This window comes from Mesocricetus auratus, unplaced genomic scaffold (genome assembly GCF_017639785.1).
Source record: "Mesocricetus auratus isolate SY011 unplaced genomic scaffold, BCM_Maur_2.0 Super-Scaffold_100011, whole genome shotgun sequence".
NCBI lineage: Eukaryota > Metazoa > Chordata > Mammalia > Rodentia > Cricetidae > Mesocricetus > Mesocricetus auratus.
The window spans coordinates 5935751-5949853 of NW_024429195.1; the positions used below are offsets into that span (position 1 = coordinate 5935751).

General features: G+C 41.4%; 1 long non-coding RNA gene across 1 annotated transcript; it reads right to left on the minus strand.

Moving 5' to 3' along the window:
* Positions 1 to 757: 757 nt before the first annotated feature.
* On the minus strand, positions 758 to 8659 carry LOC121143096. Its single transcript, XR_005880206.1, has 3 exons — positions 8510 to 8659; positions 5679 to 5759; positions 758 to 1003 (listed from the first exon to the last, which is right to left on the minus strand). It is a non-coding gene; the product is annotated as an uncharacterized LOC121143096 (long non-coding RNA).
* Positions 8660 to 14103: the final 5444 nt, after the last annotated feature.

Below are 14103 nucleotides of genomic sequence, written 5' to 3' on the forward strand. Positions count from 1 at the left end.
ACAGCGATGAAACGGTAGGGCTTCCAGAGTGCCAGGAATGGACACAAGGGAACAGCTAACGGTGTCCAAACTCATGTAAACGCTGCCACCCGTGCCTTCTTGTAAATAAACTTATTCTAAAACGTTAAAGGTCTAATGTGATGTGAGATAGATGTCATGTACATCAGACCACCAGAGTGGGTCTCCAGGTATCGTTATCGTGCGCATCACAGCCATGCTGGCCTGCCCTGGCTGAAGAACACACACACACACACACACACACACACACACACACACACGCACGCACGCACACACACGCACGAGTGCATGCACACACACACACACAAACATCCCTGATGTGTATTAGGAATGGTCAACAGTGTGGTCATTCTTGGAAAATACATTTCCATCTTCTACCGGTCAAGAATGGAAAAGTTGCCTTGTTCCCTAGAACTCTTTACCCTACCGGATGAATTAAAACAACAACAATAACAAAAATGTGTCATGAATAGTCAAGAATGGAATCACTTGGGAATATATCTGGATCTTATTAGTCATAATTTATTATGTATGAACTAAAACTGCATTTTCAGAATAATACAACTGAAAGAAATAAAGCACAACTATGAGCAATTTGAAAAAGAAATTCTAAGTATTTGACAGTAAAATTAACCTAGTTGATTAAAATTAATGTAGTACATTTTGGAGATAATTTGACTGCTTAAAATTAGTATTTTAAAGTAAAATCTGATAAACTTCCAAATATAACCATCTCACTTTTTGTGGAATAAATGTAAACAGTTCATTCTCTGTTTGAAGCGCTTTTTACTAGGTGAATTAAATCAGTGAGAAACAGTATCTGCTTTACAGTTTGTTGACATTTTCCTCTATTTTGAAGTTAATATCAGGCCTTTGTTTCTCGCTGTTTTGGAGTCTGAGAAGTCTAAGATTAAAGCCATTGGACCAGATGTCTGACGAGGCCAGCCTTTGGTTCACAGATGATGTCCTTTTCCCGTGTTCTCACCTGGAAAAAGGGCAGATGTCACAAGAGCAGCAATCCCATCCTCGGGTCAGGTCCCAGCAATCCCATTCTCGGGTCAGGTCCCCATCACAGACTCAGAGTCTTCTTAATACAACACCTTGTGGGCTACAATGTCATCATGCGAATATAGGAGGGGGCCTCTCAACAAAGGTCCGTGTTTCGATCAGAATCACATAGGGTATTCATTCAGACTGCCGCGAGCGAGCAAAGCTTCAGAGCAAGGGGTCTTACAGGCAGCCTGAGCCATGCTCAGATCCTACTGTGCAGCCAACGCCAGTGCTCAGTGAAGAAATGAGGGAGTTGGGGAAAGTAAAGTCTTTATCGTTAACTAGCCTTCATTTTTCTCAAAATTTCTGATTGCTTATTGCTGTTTTATTCTGAGCGCATGTGATAACGGGGTGTGTGGCAACACTGTGCTGCACTCTGCAAGGTTTTGCCATTAAGTTGGATTTCAAATACTTGATGAATGAGTTCTAAATCTAGAGATCGGAGCAAACCACTGTGTCTTGACTTGGTATTTGACTTGGGGCCCTTGCACGGGAATCCCGACACCCACCCCCATACCTCAGTAAACTGTCACTTTGGTGCATGTCAATCTTCTTCTTTAGCTCAGTTGTAAGGCTTCCTGGAAGTTCAGCCAAGAAAATGATCAATACTTACAGCCATGTATGTATGAGTATTTTGTGTGTTTGAGAATGTTTGTCTAGGCTTGGTTTTTATTGGCACCGTAAATCATTACTGGGGCTGTAAATTAACAAAAATAATTTAGTAGTTAGAGGACAGAATCTGTACACTACATGGTGCCATATGTATTCAGAAATGAGAAAAGCGCAGTGTTCACTTAGATGACCTTTTGGATGCCATTTAAAGCTATGTAGCCTCTGCATTGTGCAGCTCATTTGTGACGCTCATTAACTACCACAGTTAATCCCTTTCTCCTCCTGAAATGTTTTCTTGAGCCTCTAGTATTTTTAGCCCAACGTGTAATAATGCCGCATCCTTGTGTATCACCCTCAGCCTAACAACGAAAACTGGTAGCAGTCCCGCTATTGCAAAAGCGCAAATATTACAGAGGTCTCGAGAGCTTGACAATCATTTGTAAATCAAGTAATTCTTCTTACGAGGAAATTCGCCCAAATCAGATTCCCTGTAATTTAAAAATGCTTTAAAAAGTCTCTAGTCAGCAGGAAAAATATTCATGTCTTTTTTTCATTCATGAATATTCATGGACACTGTCTCTATTCCAGGCCTTGTGTGGAGCTCTGAAGGAGGAAGGGAAAATAAGCATCAGGGTTGTGCTAATGCATGAAGCCAGCACAGAGAGGGGCACTGAGAGTGCAATTTGAGAGGTAAGATGGCTTGCCTTGCTCCACAATGTGCTAAGAGGCTTCGTGGAGAGGATGACGAGCGACCTGGGTGGTAATGTGAAACCCAGAGGACAGCAGAAGACTTTGTAAAATTAGCATGGGGGACAAAGCCATTTCAAGTCTGGAAATGGACACAGACAGAAGCCCGGGATGCTGTGCAGACCACCATGGTTTAAACTCCTGAAAAAAAGCTGCCTCGGGAGGTGGCAGTGATCTTGGGATCAAGGGCAGCTGCATAAAGCTCGCTCATCTGCTTTATCGCATATGTGGTGAAGGCTTCTAAGATACAAAGGATGTGGTAAAAATTTTTCTAGGTAGATATTGGAAAAACAAATGATGATCTGGAAGGGAAGTTCTGGGAGGGCAGCTTGAAGAGAGGAAGGCAGTGTCAATAGGCTGAGGAAGACAGAACCATTAGGCGGTTCAGTGTTTAGCCAACGGACGAAAAAATAGTAGCATATTGGTGGGTGGGTTCAGCAATTCCCACCTTTAACGGGGCAGGGACACACCCTTCCCGAAGAGATGTGGGCGCTTTTCTCCCACTCTTCCAGGAGGGGAGGCAGGTCTGGGCCAACAGATGAGGGTTAAGTTGGGCAACTGGATTTTGCATGCCGCTTGTCTAGGATAGTGGAACGGGAATCGGTTAGCCTTGTCAAGTGAAGTTTATCCTTTACTATTTCTTTTCCCACTGCGCATGGTCTTCAAGGAGCCGTCAGTTTTTCTAACCAATTCTTTTCTGCATCTAGAACCTCTTTTTTTAGGAAACCCCATTAGAAGTCATGGCCTAAGATTATTTAAATGGAACAGAGAAAGCAACACAGATGTTTTTTCTGAATGGCTGAATCTTGGGATTTGCAAACTTGGGAAAGCACTGATCTAGGGGGGAAAGAAGTCATCTGTATGAGAGAAGGCACAAACAAGGACAAGGAGAGAGGAGGGAATCCAGTCAGAGACAGAGGGGATATCTTCTCACCTCCTCTTGGGACTTTGACTTCTTTGTCTAACCATGACCTCCCCTTCCCCCCAAAGGATTGCTGGCATTTTCCAGTAACCTCTCCTGCAAGCATCTTTTCTCCCTTTCTTCTATTTTGCCTAAACTAGCCAGGGTCCCTTAGTTTCTGAAATTAAACTTGCCTCAAATTATACTTGGATTGAATAATCCCTACACAGAGAAAAATATTGAGAAAATAATGCCAGCATGTGAGCATTGATTTAGATATTGTCAACTTAGGTACGGCAGCTGGAGGCCAAGGAGTGGTAGAAAATGTCCAGAAAAGGCAAGTGAAGTGATCAGTAAATAGACTTATAGGCAAGAGTTAGTAATACAAACATAAAAGAGAAATGTTTTCACACAGAAGGAGAAGGGCGTAATAGGTTGACAATAGCCAAAAGGGAAAAAGGAATTTCAAATATGAGGCGTGGATAAGTGCTTAGCTTTGTAAAGAGATCCAACAGCATGGGGGCTGATAAAATGCTGTTGACTTAGGCAAGCAAAGGAGTATTGCTCACTTGGTTAGGTGTAAAGTGTTTCTACAAAGTGAGAAGGATGCTGCCTAAAGTCAGGGATAAATAATGAATGGGAGAAGCCTGGTTTTGCTAATTGCGTTAAGAGATGGAAAGGAGACAGTAATTAGAAGAAGCCATTTCATTGGTTTGACAAGTATTTGATCTTACTGAATATGAGGTGTGAGACAAAGCAGCAAGATAAAGCCGACACTGAGCCTCCCTGCAATTTACAGTCCAGTGGGGGAGGCTCATAAGTTGTTTATAAGAGATAAAATTAGAGGAAAATGCACTTGCATATTCTACAGTTATTTTGGCCTTATAACGACACATCAAGTTTTGTGTGCATGGGTGCATTTTACACAAACACACACACACACACACACACACAATACATACTATCTAAGATGAGTATTGCACTTCAAAGCAAATAAATTGCTTAGAACTTCTTGTCTGGATGTACTATCCAACTTCCTGGACAAGCTCACATAATGAGCTGTTCTGTATAGAATCATCGTTTGCTGACCGATAGCTTAAGAGTGAATTCCTTGTCTTCCATGAGAAATGAGCAGTGTGAGGAACTGAGAGCTGTAAATACTGCCATTCAGACAGCACAGCATTGATGACTGGGGAAGCAGAAAGCAACGTGTGGCCGAACCACACCAGAAACGTTAGTTTCCTTATTTCATTTTCTTAAATACCAATGAAAACTACATGCATTCATTCTCTTCACTTGGATTTTTCTAAGTAGCAACATGAAATTTTCTACAAATGGAATATTTTAGTATTTTTAAGGGCACACCCATAAGTGTCTACTTTTTCCAACAAAGGAATGCCAAGAGTAGAATTCCTCACTTGGGAGGCTCCTGTTTGAGTTACCCAGATTATATTTACAGACATTGAAAAGGAACTGTATTAATGACAATATCATTACTTAGCTAGTGTTTCTATACTTAGCAACATTAAATGCCGACTGTCAACAGTCTTCAAAGACCACTGAAACCCTGATATAATTTTTCAAATATTAATATGGGATGTTATAAATGTATACAGATATGAAATTGTTTTTACTAATTTTTGAGAATCTCATGAAGTATATTATGATCATGTTTACCCCATGCCCCAACTTCTTTCAGATCTCTCCACCCTCACCTTCCTATCTGCCCAACTTTGAGTCTTCTTAAAAGCAAACATACAATAACAAAATAACCCATCAAATCCAGTTTTTGTGTTGAACAAATCTCGTGTATAGGGCCTGCTCTGGAGTGTGGTCTGCCCAACAGGAGTCACACCATGGAAGAAAACTCGCGCCCCTTCTCCCATACGCTACCAGATTCCAAAAACTTTTCAGCTAGGAGTAGGATTTGGTGTCCAACTCCCCAACATGCCAAGCTGTTGTCAGGTTTAAGCTTGTGTGGGTCTTGCATGTGCTGGTGCTGTCACAATCACCGTGAGTTCACATGTGCAGCTGCCCCACTGTATCTGAAAAGCACTGTTTCCTTGAAGTCACCCAACATCTCTGGTTACAACCTTACTGACTCCTCTTCTGAGAACTGTCCTCTGCCTTTGTAACGCGTGTATCCCTACTATGGGCAGAACAAGAAATCGTTAGGAAAGTTCTAATATCATGTCCATTCATCAAAATAATAATAATATTAGGCTCTCCCGTAGGGAGGAGCATGACTTATCATTTCATTATAGATCTTGGTTCTGTTAACAGTTCCAGGAATGGCCTCCATCTCAAGAAGAGGTTCTTATCTACAGTCAAAAAGTGGTTGATGACTTACTCTCATAATGTTCATTCCTCTATTGTATCAGTGGGCACACCTTTCCAGACCGGTCATTGTTGTGGATTCCAGTGGTCACATCTGGGTGACAAAGAAGATCTAATTGTTAATTCTACCCATGTATGGTAGAGAAAAAGGAAGTTCAGCTTATGAAACAGAGGCACACAACTAATCGATGTACTGGAACAAAACTACCAAAGCACTACACATTGATTTTTTTTCCTACTCTTCAAAGTATAATATGTCAGTGAGAACAATGAGAAGAATAGTATGAAATCTGACAGTTCCTCTGTTCACATGACTAGTGTATTGATGCTAGTTCTCACTGGGAAACTGGACCTTTTCAATACACTGCTAGGACTTCCTCACAGTATGACAAAGAAACAGCAGTAACATGTACAACCTTTTCCAGTGTCGGTCTATATAAGGCATAATGCTCTTCCCGTTATAGTCACAAGCCATCCAAGTTTAAAGGTAATAAACAGACTTTAATAACAATGGGAGAGGTGTGGAAGCCATGTGGTACAAAGAGGAGATAGCATGGCATTTGCTATCACCTCCTAGATTCCCAACATATTTTCCCTTGAATTATGATGCCATTGGAGGCCATAAAATATTGACTGCAAAAGAAACACAGGCATCAATGTCAAACAAAGGTGGAACACTGAGCAAGGATAGCTGGTCCCACTTGCAAGTAAATAGTCATGGTTATTGGGCAATTTGATGTTAGTTTTATATTCACTCTATTGCATTTATTTTTAAGGTTCATTCTTATTAGTTTTAATTACCTATGTGTATACGCCTATGTGTGTACGTCTATGTGTGAGCATGTTCAAGTACATGCGAATGAATGCCTGTGAGGTCTGCTGAGTCAGATCCGCTTGTAGATGGAATTATAAAGTGTAAAATGCATAATGAGTATGCTTGTAACCCAGCTCAGGTACTCTGGATGGGGGTTATTCATTGTTAACCTCTGAGACTCCTCTCCAGCCCTTAGTTCTACTGTTTAAGATGAGAAAATTCTTCACGTCAATGAAGCAGAGTGATTTAACATAGCAAAAGTAATTTTTTCTTTTTTTATTATTCAAAGCCATTTTTAATTTAAATAGATTTTGATCATGTTGTTCCCCTCCACCAAGTCCTTCCAGACTCCATCCCTACTCACCCACATTTAAGTGTTCTCAAATTACAAATAGGTCAAGATCAGCCTTGAGAAACCCACATAAACAGCTGATCTGTACAAGGGGGAGCTCATGGACCCCAGACTGATAGCTGGGAACCATCATAGAACAGAACCAGACACGCTGAACATGGGTGTCAGTGAGGAGGCCATGGGCAATCTATGGGGCCTCTGTTAGTGGATCAATTTTTATCCCTAACAGAAGAATGGACTTTGAGAGCCCATTCTACACAGAGAGATACTCTCTCAGGCTAGATGCACGGGGGAGGGTCTAGGCCCTGACTCAAATGATATGAAAGACTTTGAAGATTCCCCCATGGAAGGTCTCACCCTCCCTGGGGAGCAGAAAGAGGATGGAATAGGGGATTGGTGGGGGGTATGGGAGGAAGGGAGGAAGAGGGAACTGGGATTGACATGTAAAACAAGATTGTTTCTAATTTAAATTTAAAAAATCTGAAAGAAAAAAATAAGAAAGAAACAGAACCCAATATAACAATCCCCCAAACCAAGATAACAAAATATCACCCAAAAATGAAATAAAAAATATCTCACCAAACTACTATCAAATAAAAGTACACACATACACACACACACACACACACACACACACACACACACACACACACACACCTATGAAGTCAATTATGTAATTGATCAACTAATCCTAAGCATGAAGCCTTCCCTGGAGTGGTTGATATATCCAATGTCACTCCATTGGAGAAAAATAGATTTTCCCTCTGCCAGCAGGTGTAAATGACAGTTCAATTTGTTGGTCTTTATCTTAGCAGCTAGGCATTCATTCCTTCTTAAAATATAACAAAATAAACTATAAGTAAGATAAAAACAAAAGCCACCACATCAATGTTGGACAAGACAGGAAAATCCACAAGAACCAGAGACCAACTCATCCACACACTCAGGAATCCCATGAAAACACTGAAGTGGAAGCTGTACAATGTATATGGGGACCTGGTGTAGAGCATGCAGGCCCTGGTGTAGAGCATGCAGGCCCTGTGCATGCTGCTTTGGTCTCTGTGAGTTCACTGGAGCTTTGCCGTGCTGATTCACAGGGCCTTGCTTTCTTGGTGTCCTCCATTCCCTTTAGCTCCTTCACTCTTTCTTCCTCCTTATCTGCAGGGTTCTCTGAGCTCTAAGGGGAGGGGCTTGATGGAAACATCCCATTTAGGGCTGAGTGTTACAAGGTCTCTCACTCTTTGTGTAATGTCTCAATAATAAAATCTAAAGCAAAATTGCTAATATTTTAAGATGTTTATAACAATTTTATTAAATATGAAAATCTCCAGACCAGTTTATAGAAGACCAAACAGATAGAAAATCAATGGGTAAAACATTCACTGAAAATATGAAATTGATATATCAATTTGTGGAATATTATATTTAACACATAAAACACACTAAAAGACTGAAAGAATGCATATACAGGCACATAAAGGTTGGGTTTCTACAGTTGTGATGGACACCATGATCAATAAGAATTAAGTGAGGAAAGGGTTCATTTAATTTTATATTTTCATATCATACTACAAAATCAAAGGAAGTCAGAACAGAAACCAGGGCAGGACCTGTAGACAGGAAATGAAGAAGAAGCCATAGAGGCATGCTGCATACCGGTTTGCTCCCCATGACTTACTCAGACTGCTTTCTTACGAAACATCAGGATCACGTGGCCAGAGGTGGCTCCATGCTCAGTGGGCTGGACACTCCCACATCAATCCTCAGTCATGAGAACACCTCAAGGACTTGCCTACAGGTGATCTGATGGAGGCACTTTCTCAACTGAAGGTCCCTCTCCCCAGGTGACTCTCTAGCTTGTTTATTTCTCCTCTATTCTACTCTAGTTTATTTCTGTCTGATGGAAATAAACCACCAGGGAGAGACACACACACACACACACACACACACACACACACACACACACACACACACAGAGAGAGAGAGAGAGAGAGAGAGAGAGAGAGAGAGAGACACATTGTACATAACTTTTTGAGGTGAAAGGCTTCGGGGACACACTCACATAGAATACTTCCCTTAAGCACAGTTCCCTTAGCTATTAGTAGTTTATTTGTAATCTGACTATGGAATGCTGATTATTTGGCATTAACAATTAAAACAATTTAAGAGTCAGCTTGGAAATGGAATACAGAGCATATTCTCTTGCAATCATATTTTTTTTCTATAAAGAAGTGTTTGTTTTATTAGCTGCTTATCGAAAAGCCTACTCCTTCCTTAAGATCTAACTCAAACATTTTCCACACGGTCTCCATGACGCCCAGCTCTGCTATAATATCCATCACCTTTCACTCTATTTACTGTGTAGTATAAGTTTCCTCATACCTCACTGGCCATGGGTACAACTGGAGCCATATCACGAGAATGGCTGAGATTGCTTCAGTGTTTTATCAACCTGATCAAAATGGAGCTTAGTTCCCTGAGAGCCTCCTGTCAAACAATCCTACTTCTCCATGACCATTCCAAGTGCACACAGGTAAGCAAGCTCCACAGAGTCGCCAAAGCCTTCTCTAGTGATGACACTGGGGCCGCCACCTGTTGCATCTACTGTTAAGCACCATGGTCTCTAAGCTGCTGTTTGGAGAGAAAACCGTGTGAGATGCACCAAACAGAATTCCCATGAAGCCACGAAGAGGGACATGCCAGGTAGAAGGAAGGATCTTATCTCCATCCTCTGTGTCACTGCTAGTATCAGTAACTTTCTTACTCCTGTACTTCCAGGGTGTTTTCCTGAAACTAAGTCTTCTTGCTATTTGTGCAGGAGGCATCTCTTCAGAGGCTTGTGTGCTAGAAGCTTGTTTGCCAGCTGATGGGACTTGGAGGAACAATTGGATTGTAGGGGCTCTGATCAACTCCTTGCTGGATTCACATTTCCATGAACAATTAGGAGCTGGCAAAACCGCAGCAGGTGGGACATCATTAGAGGAAGTATCTTACAGGGGCGTGCCTGGAAATGATGTGTTTCCCAGTTCCTTCTTCGTCTCTTCTCGGCCACTATTTGGTGAGGAGATGTGCTCCACCATGAATCTCCTCCTCATGGCTGTCTCTATCACCACAGGCCCTCAGTGACAAAGCACTGAGATCTCTGAACTATGAGAGTGCTTTCTTCATTATTAGCACACTAGCATACCTCTTTACCACTGAAGTCAGTCAGATTCTCTTCTATATCCCATCTTCCAGTCTTCCCAGTCCTGGAAAGTAAAACTCTACCCAACCTCTTCTTTTCAGTCTAAACAATCATGTATCTTTACATACTCTGCTCATGTTTAAACACATCTATCTCTCCAACCAAGTTGTAGACATGAACTTTCCATTACTTTAACAAAATGCCAGCAATAATCTACATAAAAATGGAAAGGTTTGTTTTGAGTCACAGTTTTGTGGATTTCAGTACTGTGTATTAGTGTATTGATTACAAGTCTCTAATGGTGTATCATGGTGAGACTTTATGGCAGACGAAACTCATTCATCGCATGCCAAAAAGAAAGAGGAGGCAGGTGTTGGTGTTGGTGTTGGTGGAGATCTCATAGTTCCCTTAAAGAACTTGCCTCCAAAGCTGGTTGATCTCCTCTCTGTTCCGTATCTGAGTGTCCACTCATTCTCAGCAGTCACATGTGGAGGGCTGAACCTTAAATACATGAGCCTTTGGGAGACAATCTACATACAAACTGGGGCACATTCTCAGTCATTCCTCACTACCAACCAGGCTGAAGGCACGGTGCTTATGATACTCTGCAAAATGTTAGTGTTCCTGAGCACATAAGCCAAGACTCAATTTCTTCTTTGCACTGAGAATAGACAGTTACGTAATTAATCCAACCAATACAATTCCTTAACTCAGAAGGACCAAATACGTCTTCCTTAGCTTGTATACTATGAAATCAACTCACCAAAGTATTATGACAACCAGCAGAAGCTATGAGACTTTTGGATAGGAAACAAAACACTTAATTGGTCATAAATTAACAGACACACATTTACATGAAATCCCCTTTCCCAGTGAGTGACTTTTTTATCATTTTTTATTTTAATTTTAAATAGCTTGTTTTACATGTCAATCCGAGTTCCCTCTCCCTCACCTCCTCCCGCACTCCCCTCCCCCCCACCCTCCCACCCTATTGCCAAATCCTTCCACATAGGGGATATCTAGAGTCTGTCATTCCCAGTGAGTGACTTTATAGTAGACTTGAGAAGCCAAAGCTCAGCAGCTGGTATAGCTTGTGATGGGTTGTGAAAGCAACAATCTCCTTTTCACCCATAGCTAGAGAGAATAATTATTATATTCAAAGGCAAAAGAGTGTGTCATCTCTCCTGGCATGCCTTGATTCGCAATTGAAATGTGCCTTCCCAACGCTTCCATGCTAAAGGGTGGCAGTATTTTTAAAGTTGGTAGAAGTGTTAGAAGACACAGCTTGGCTGGAGGAAGCAGGCCACTAGAGATGTATCTTTGGGACCATACGTTGACCTCGCTCCCTTGTCGGTCATGATGGGAGCAGCTTACTCCTCTAAAATCTTGTGTCACCATCCTATTCTTACAGTTAAGCTCACTAATAATAGTCTGAACCATGGGCCAAAAGAAATGTTTCCTTCCTTTACATTTTTTTGGTCAGGTGTGTGATTGAAGTGACAGAAAGCCTGATTAAGCAGGGGTAGGAGGAGAAGGGCTGCTCAGCTTCTGTATTCCTGTGCAAATGTCTTCAAAAGCACAGTCTTGTCCTACTAACAATTGTCGCACCTGCTGTGCATCCGAGAATGTAGCGAGGTGGTCGGGATAGATGACACAGAGACCGGTCGGTTGCTTTAAGAAAACTTTATGCTTCCCAAGTCAGCTTAGGAGGAGACCCCAGTCCGCTTAGGAGACAGCTCTCAGGAGAAGACCCTCTAAGAAAAAGGAGCTTCCCTTTTTAAGGACTTCTGCCATTCATTTACATACCATTCTTTTCTCCTGGCTGGTGGTTTAATCTCTGGCCCCAGAATCGGGGAGACACCACAGGGAAACAGGAAGAGGCATCTAGCCGTAGGAGGTGTGAAAGGCATGGTATTTCAGTGAGCTTTAAAGCACTGAATTGTTTTCAGTAAACATTAACAGATGCCTGCTCCCAGGCCGAAGGGGAAGTGGGTTTCTGCTCAAGGTCTGGTGTCCCCACAAACAATAATGGATGTCTGTACTCATAACACCAGCAAAACCACAGGAGACCGGTGGAATATGTCTCACTACAGTATCAAGAATTAAACTCACCTCACATTCTTAAAAGCTATTAAAATCAAAACTAACATGCAAACATCCTGGCACACGGCTTAGGCATCCCTTTAAGTAAAAGATGGGCAGTAAAGGATTGATATGTTTTTATTTAATCTCATGAGCTAATGCTAATAAAAAAGTCCTTCCTGAAACATATTTTAAACTTTTATATTGCTCTGCTAGTTTACATCCTGTAATGAATATCTTATTTACTGGTGTGTGAATTGTCAGTCTCTTTCTAAAGTTTTGTGTACTGCTCATTTGAAACACAGGAGAAAGCAGTGAATAGCGAAGACAAGTATTAACTCGCTGCCACTTTGTAAGCCAGGACACAAAAGGGGTTTGGCATTAATAGATTAAAATTCTAGGACCCATAGGCTTCAGGGACAGATAATTACATGTAAGACCCAAGTGGACCTGAGATTCTGTTTTGCTTCACCCTTATGTAGTAGAGTTGTTGTCAGAAAAGCAGCAAAAACAAAAAAGTCATCATTTGAAAAGCTTACCTTCTATGAAATAGTGTCTGGGGGAAATTTACCAAAGATAAATAGCCAGAATTACTCTGAACAACATGTCTGATTGAATGGTGTCTTTTGGTCTTCTCTTGGGTGTGGTCCAGAATGCTACCATGCAGTTATGAAAACACACTGACCTAGTCTGCAGGAGAGCCTCCCTGCTAACTCACCCCCGTTCCAGACATGAAAGAGGATCTCTTTCAGCCCACTCTCTAATCTTCCTCTCTCTGAGCTGTCTTGTTTCAGCTGCCTTATGTGGGAAAATAAGCCAGTGTGTTCCTGTAGATGTATTGAAAGGAATAATGGACCAAGAATGAAGTTCACGATCAACTTCTAGTTTTCTATGCACTATGATGAACAATGAGGCAGAAAACAGATATGTTCATATTTTACCTAGATTTAATCGAAGAGTTAATAAACGGGAGATGATTAGTGTGTTGAACGAAGCTACAGAATTCCAGAATTCAGTCAGACTTGCTGTTTGTCAGCAGATATAGTTTACAAAGGTGACCAGGGGAGAGGGAGGAAGGAGGGGAAGGGGGAAGGGAAAGCAAATAGTCATAAAAGGATTTCAACGTACAGATCCTCAGGAATTTTGCCTTTTAATGGGCTAGTGAGGAAGCCTGGCAGAGTTAATAACTCAAAGGCGTGTAAAATTACAGAAATGAGTTGGACTTCAAAGAATCCTTATGTCTTTGTGTATATAAGCGGAAATGTTTATAGAGACATTGTTACTTAGGATTTACTTCATAGTAAGTTATCCTACTATTGACTAGCCAAATAAGCACAGAAAACCGATCTGGATATTCTATCGATAGGTCTTGACTGCTGTGTCACAGGCTTAGAAACCCACCTAGCGTTCCCTTCATGCATCCAGTGGTAATAGCTTAGACATCTTTTCAGCACCGCTAGCACAAAAACCACACGTGAAAGAAATGTGTCAAACTCTAAATAGAGGGTGCATTTAAAACTGGACTGTCTATAAAGTGAACTGCAAAATATAGATATCAAAACAAGACAAGCAGGGGAACTCCTCAATTGAACTGTGTACAAAATTTCCTGATTGGCTACTAGTTTCCCTCCTACCTACTTTTTCTGGCATTAAATTAACATCATTCCAAGGTATAATCTAGCCATTGGTGCCATTCCTGGCCATTTCATTAGGCACATGCTAACACAAACAACCTATGCCTTCGAAATAAGTCAGGCAAGACTCCATGACAGAGACAGAGAGAAACCACGGATGAGCCTGTGTTACAGAACCTCATAAAGAGCACCCAGGAGTTACTGATCGAAATACATTGGCAGCGCTTTCAAGCTGTGTTTACTCTTAGTCAGAAAGCTAGTCACTAAAGAGCGTTTCATGTTACAAGGCTGTAATTTAACTGGTACCACAGGAACAAAAGTAATCCACACTAAAGCAGGATTATGTTTTAAAATGAAAATGGGAGTGTTTTT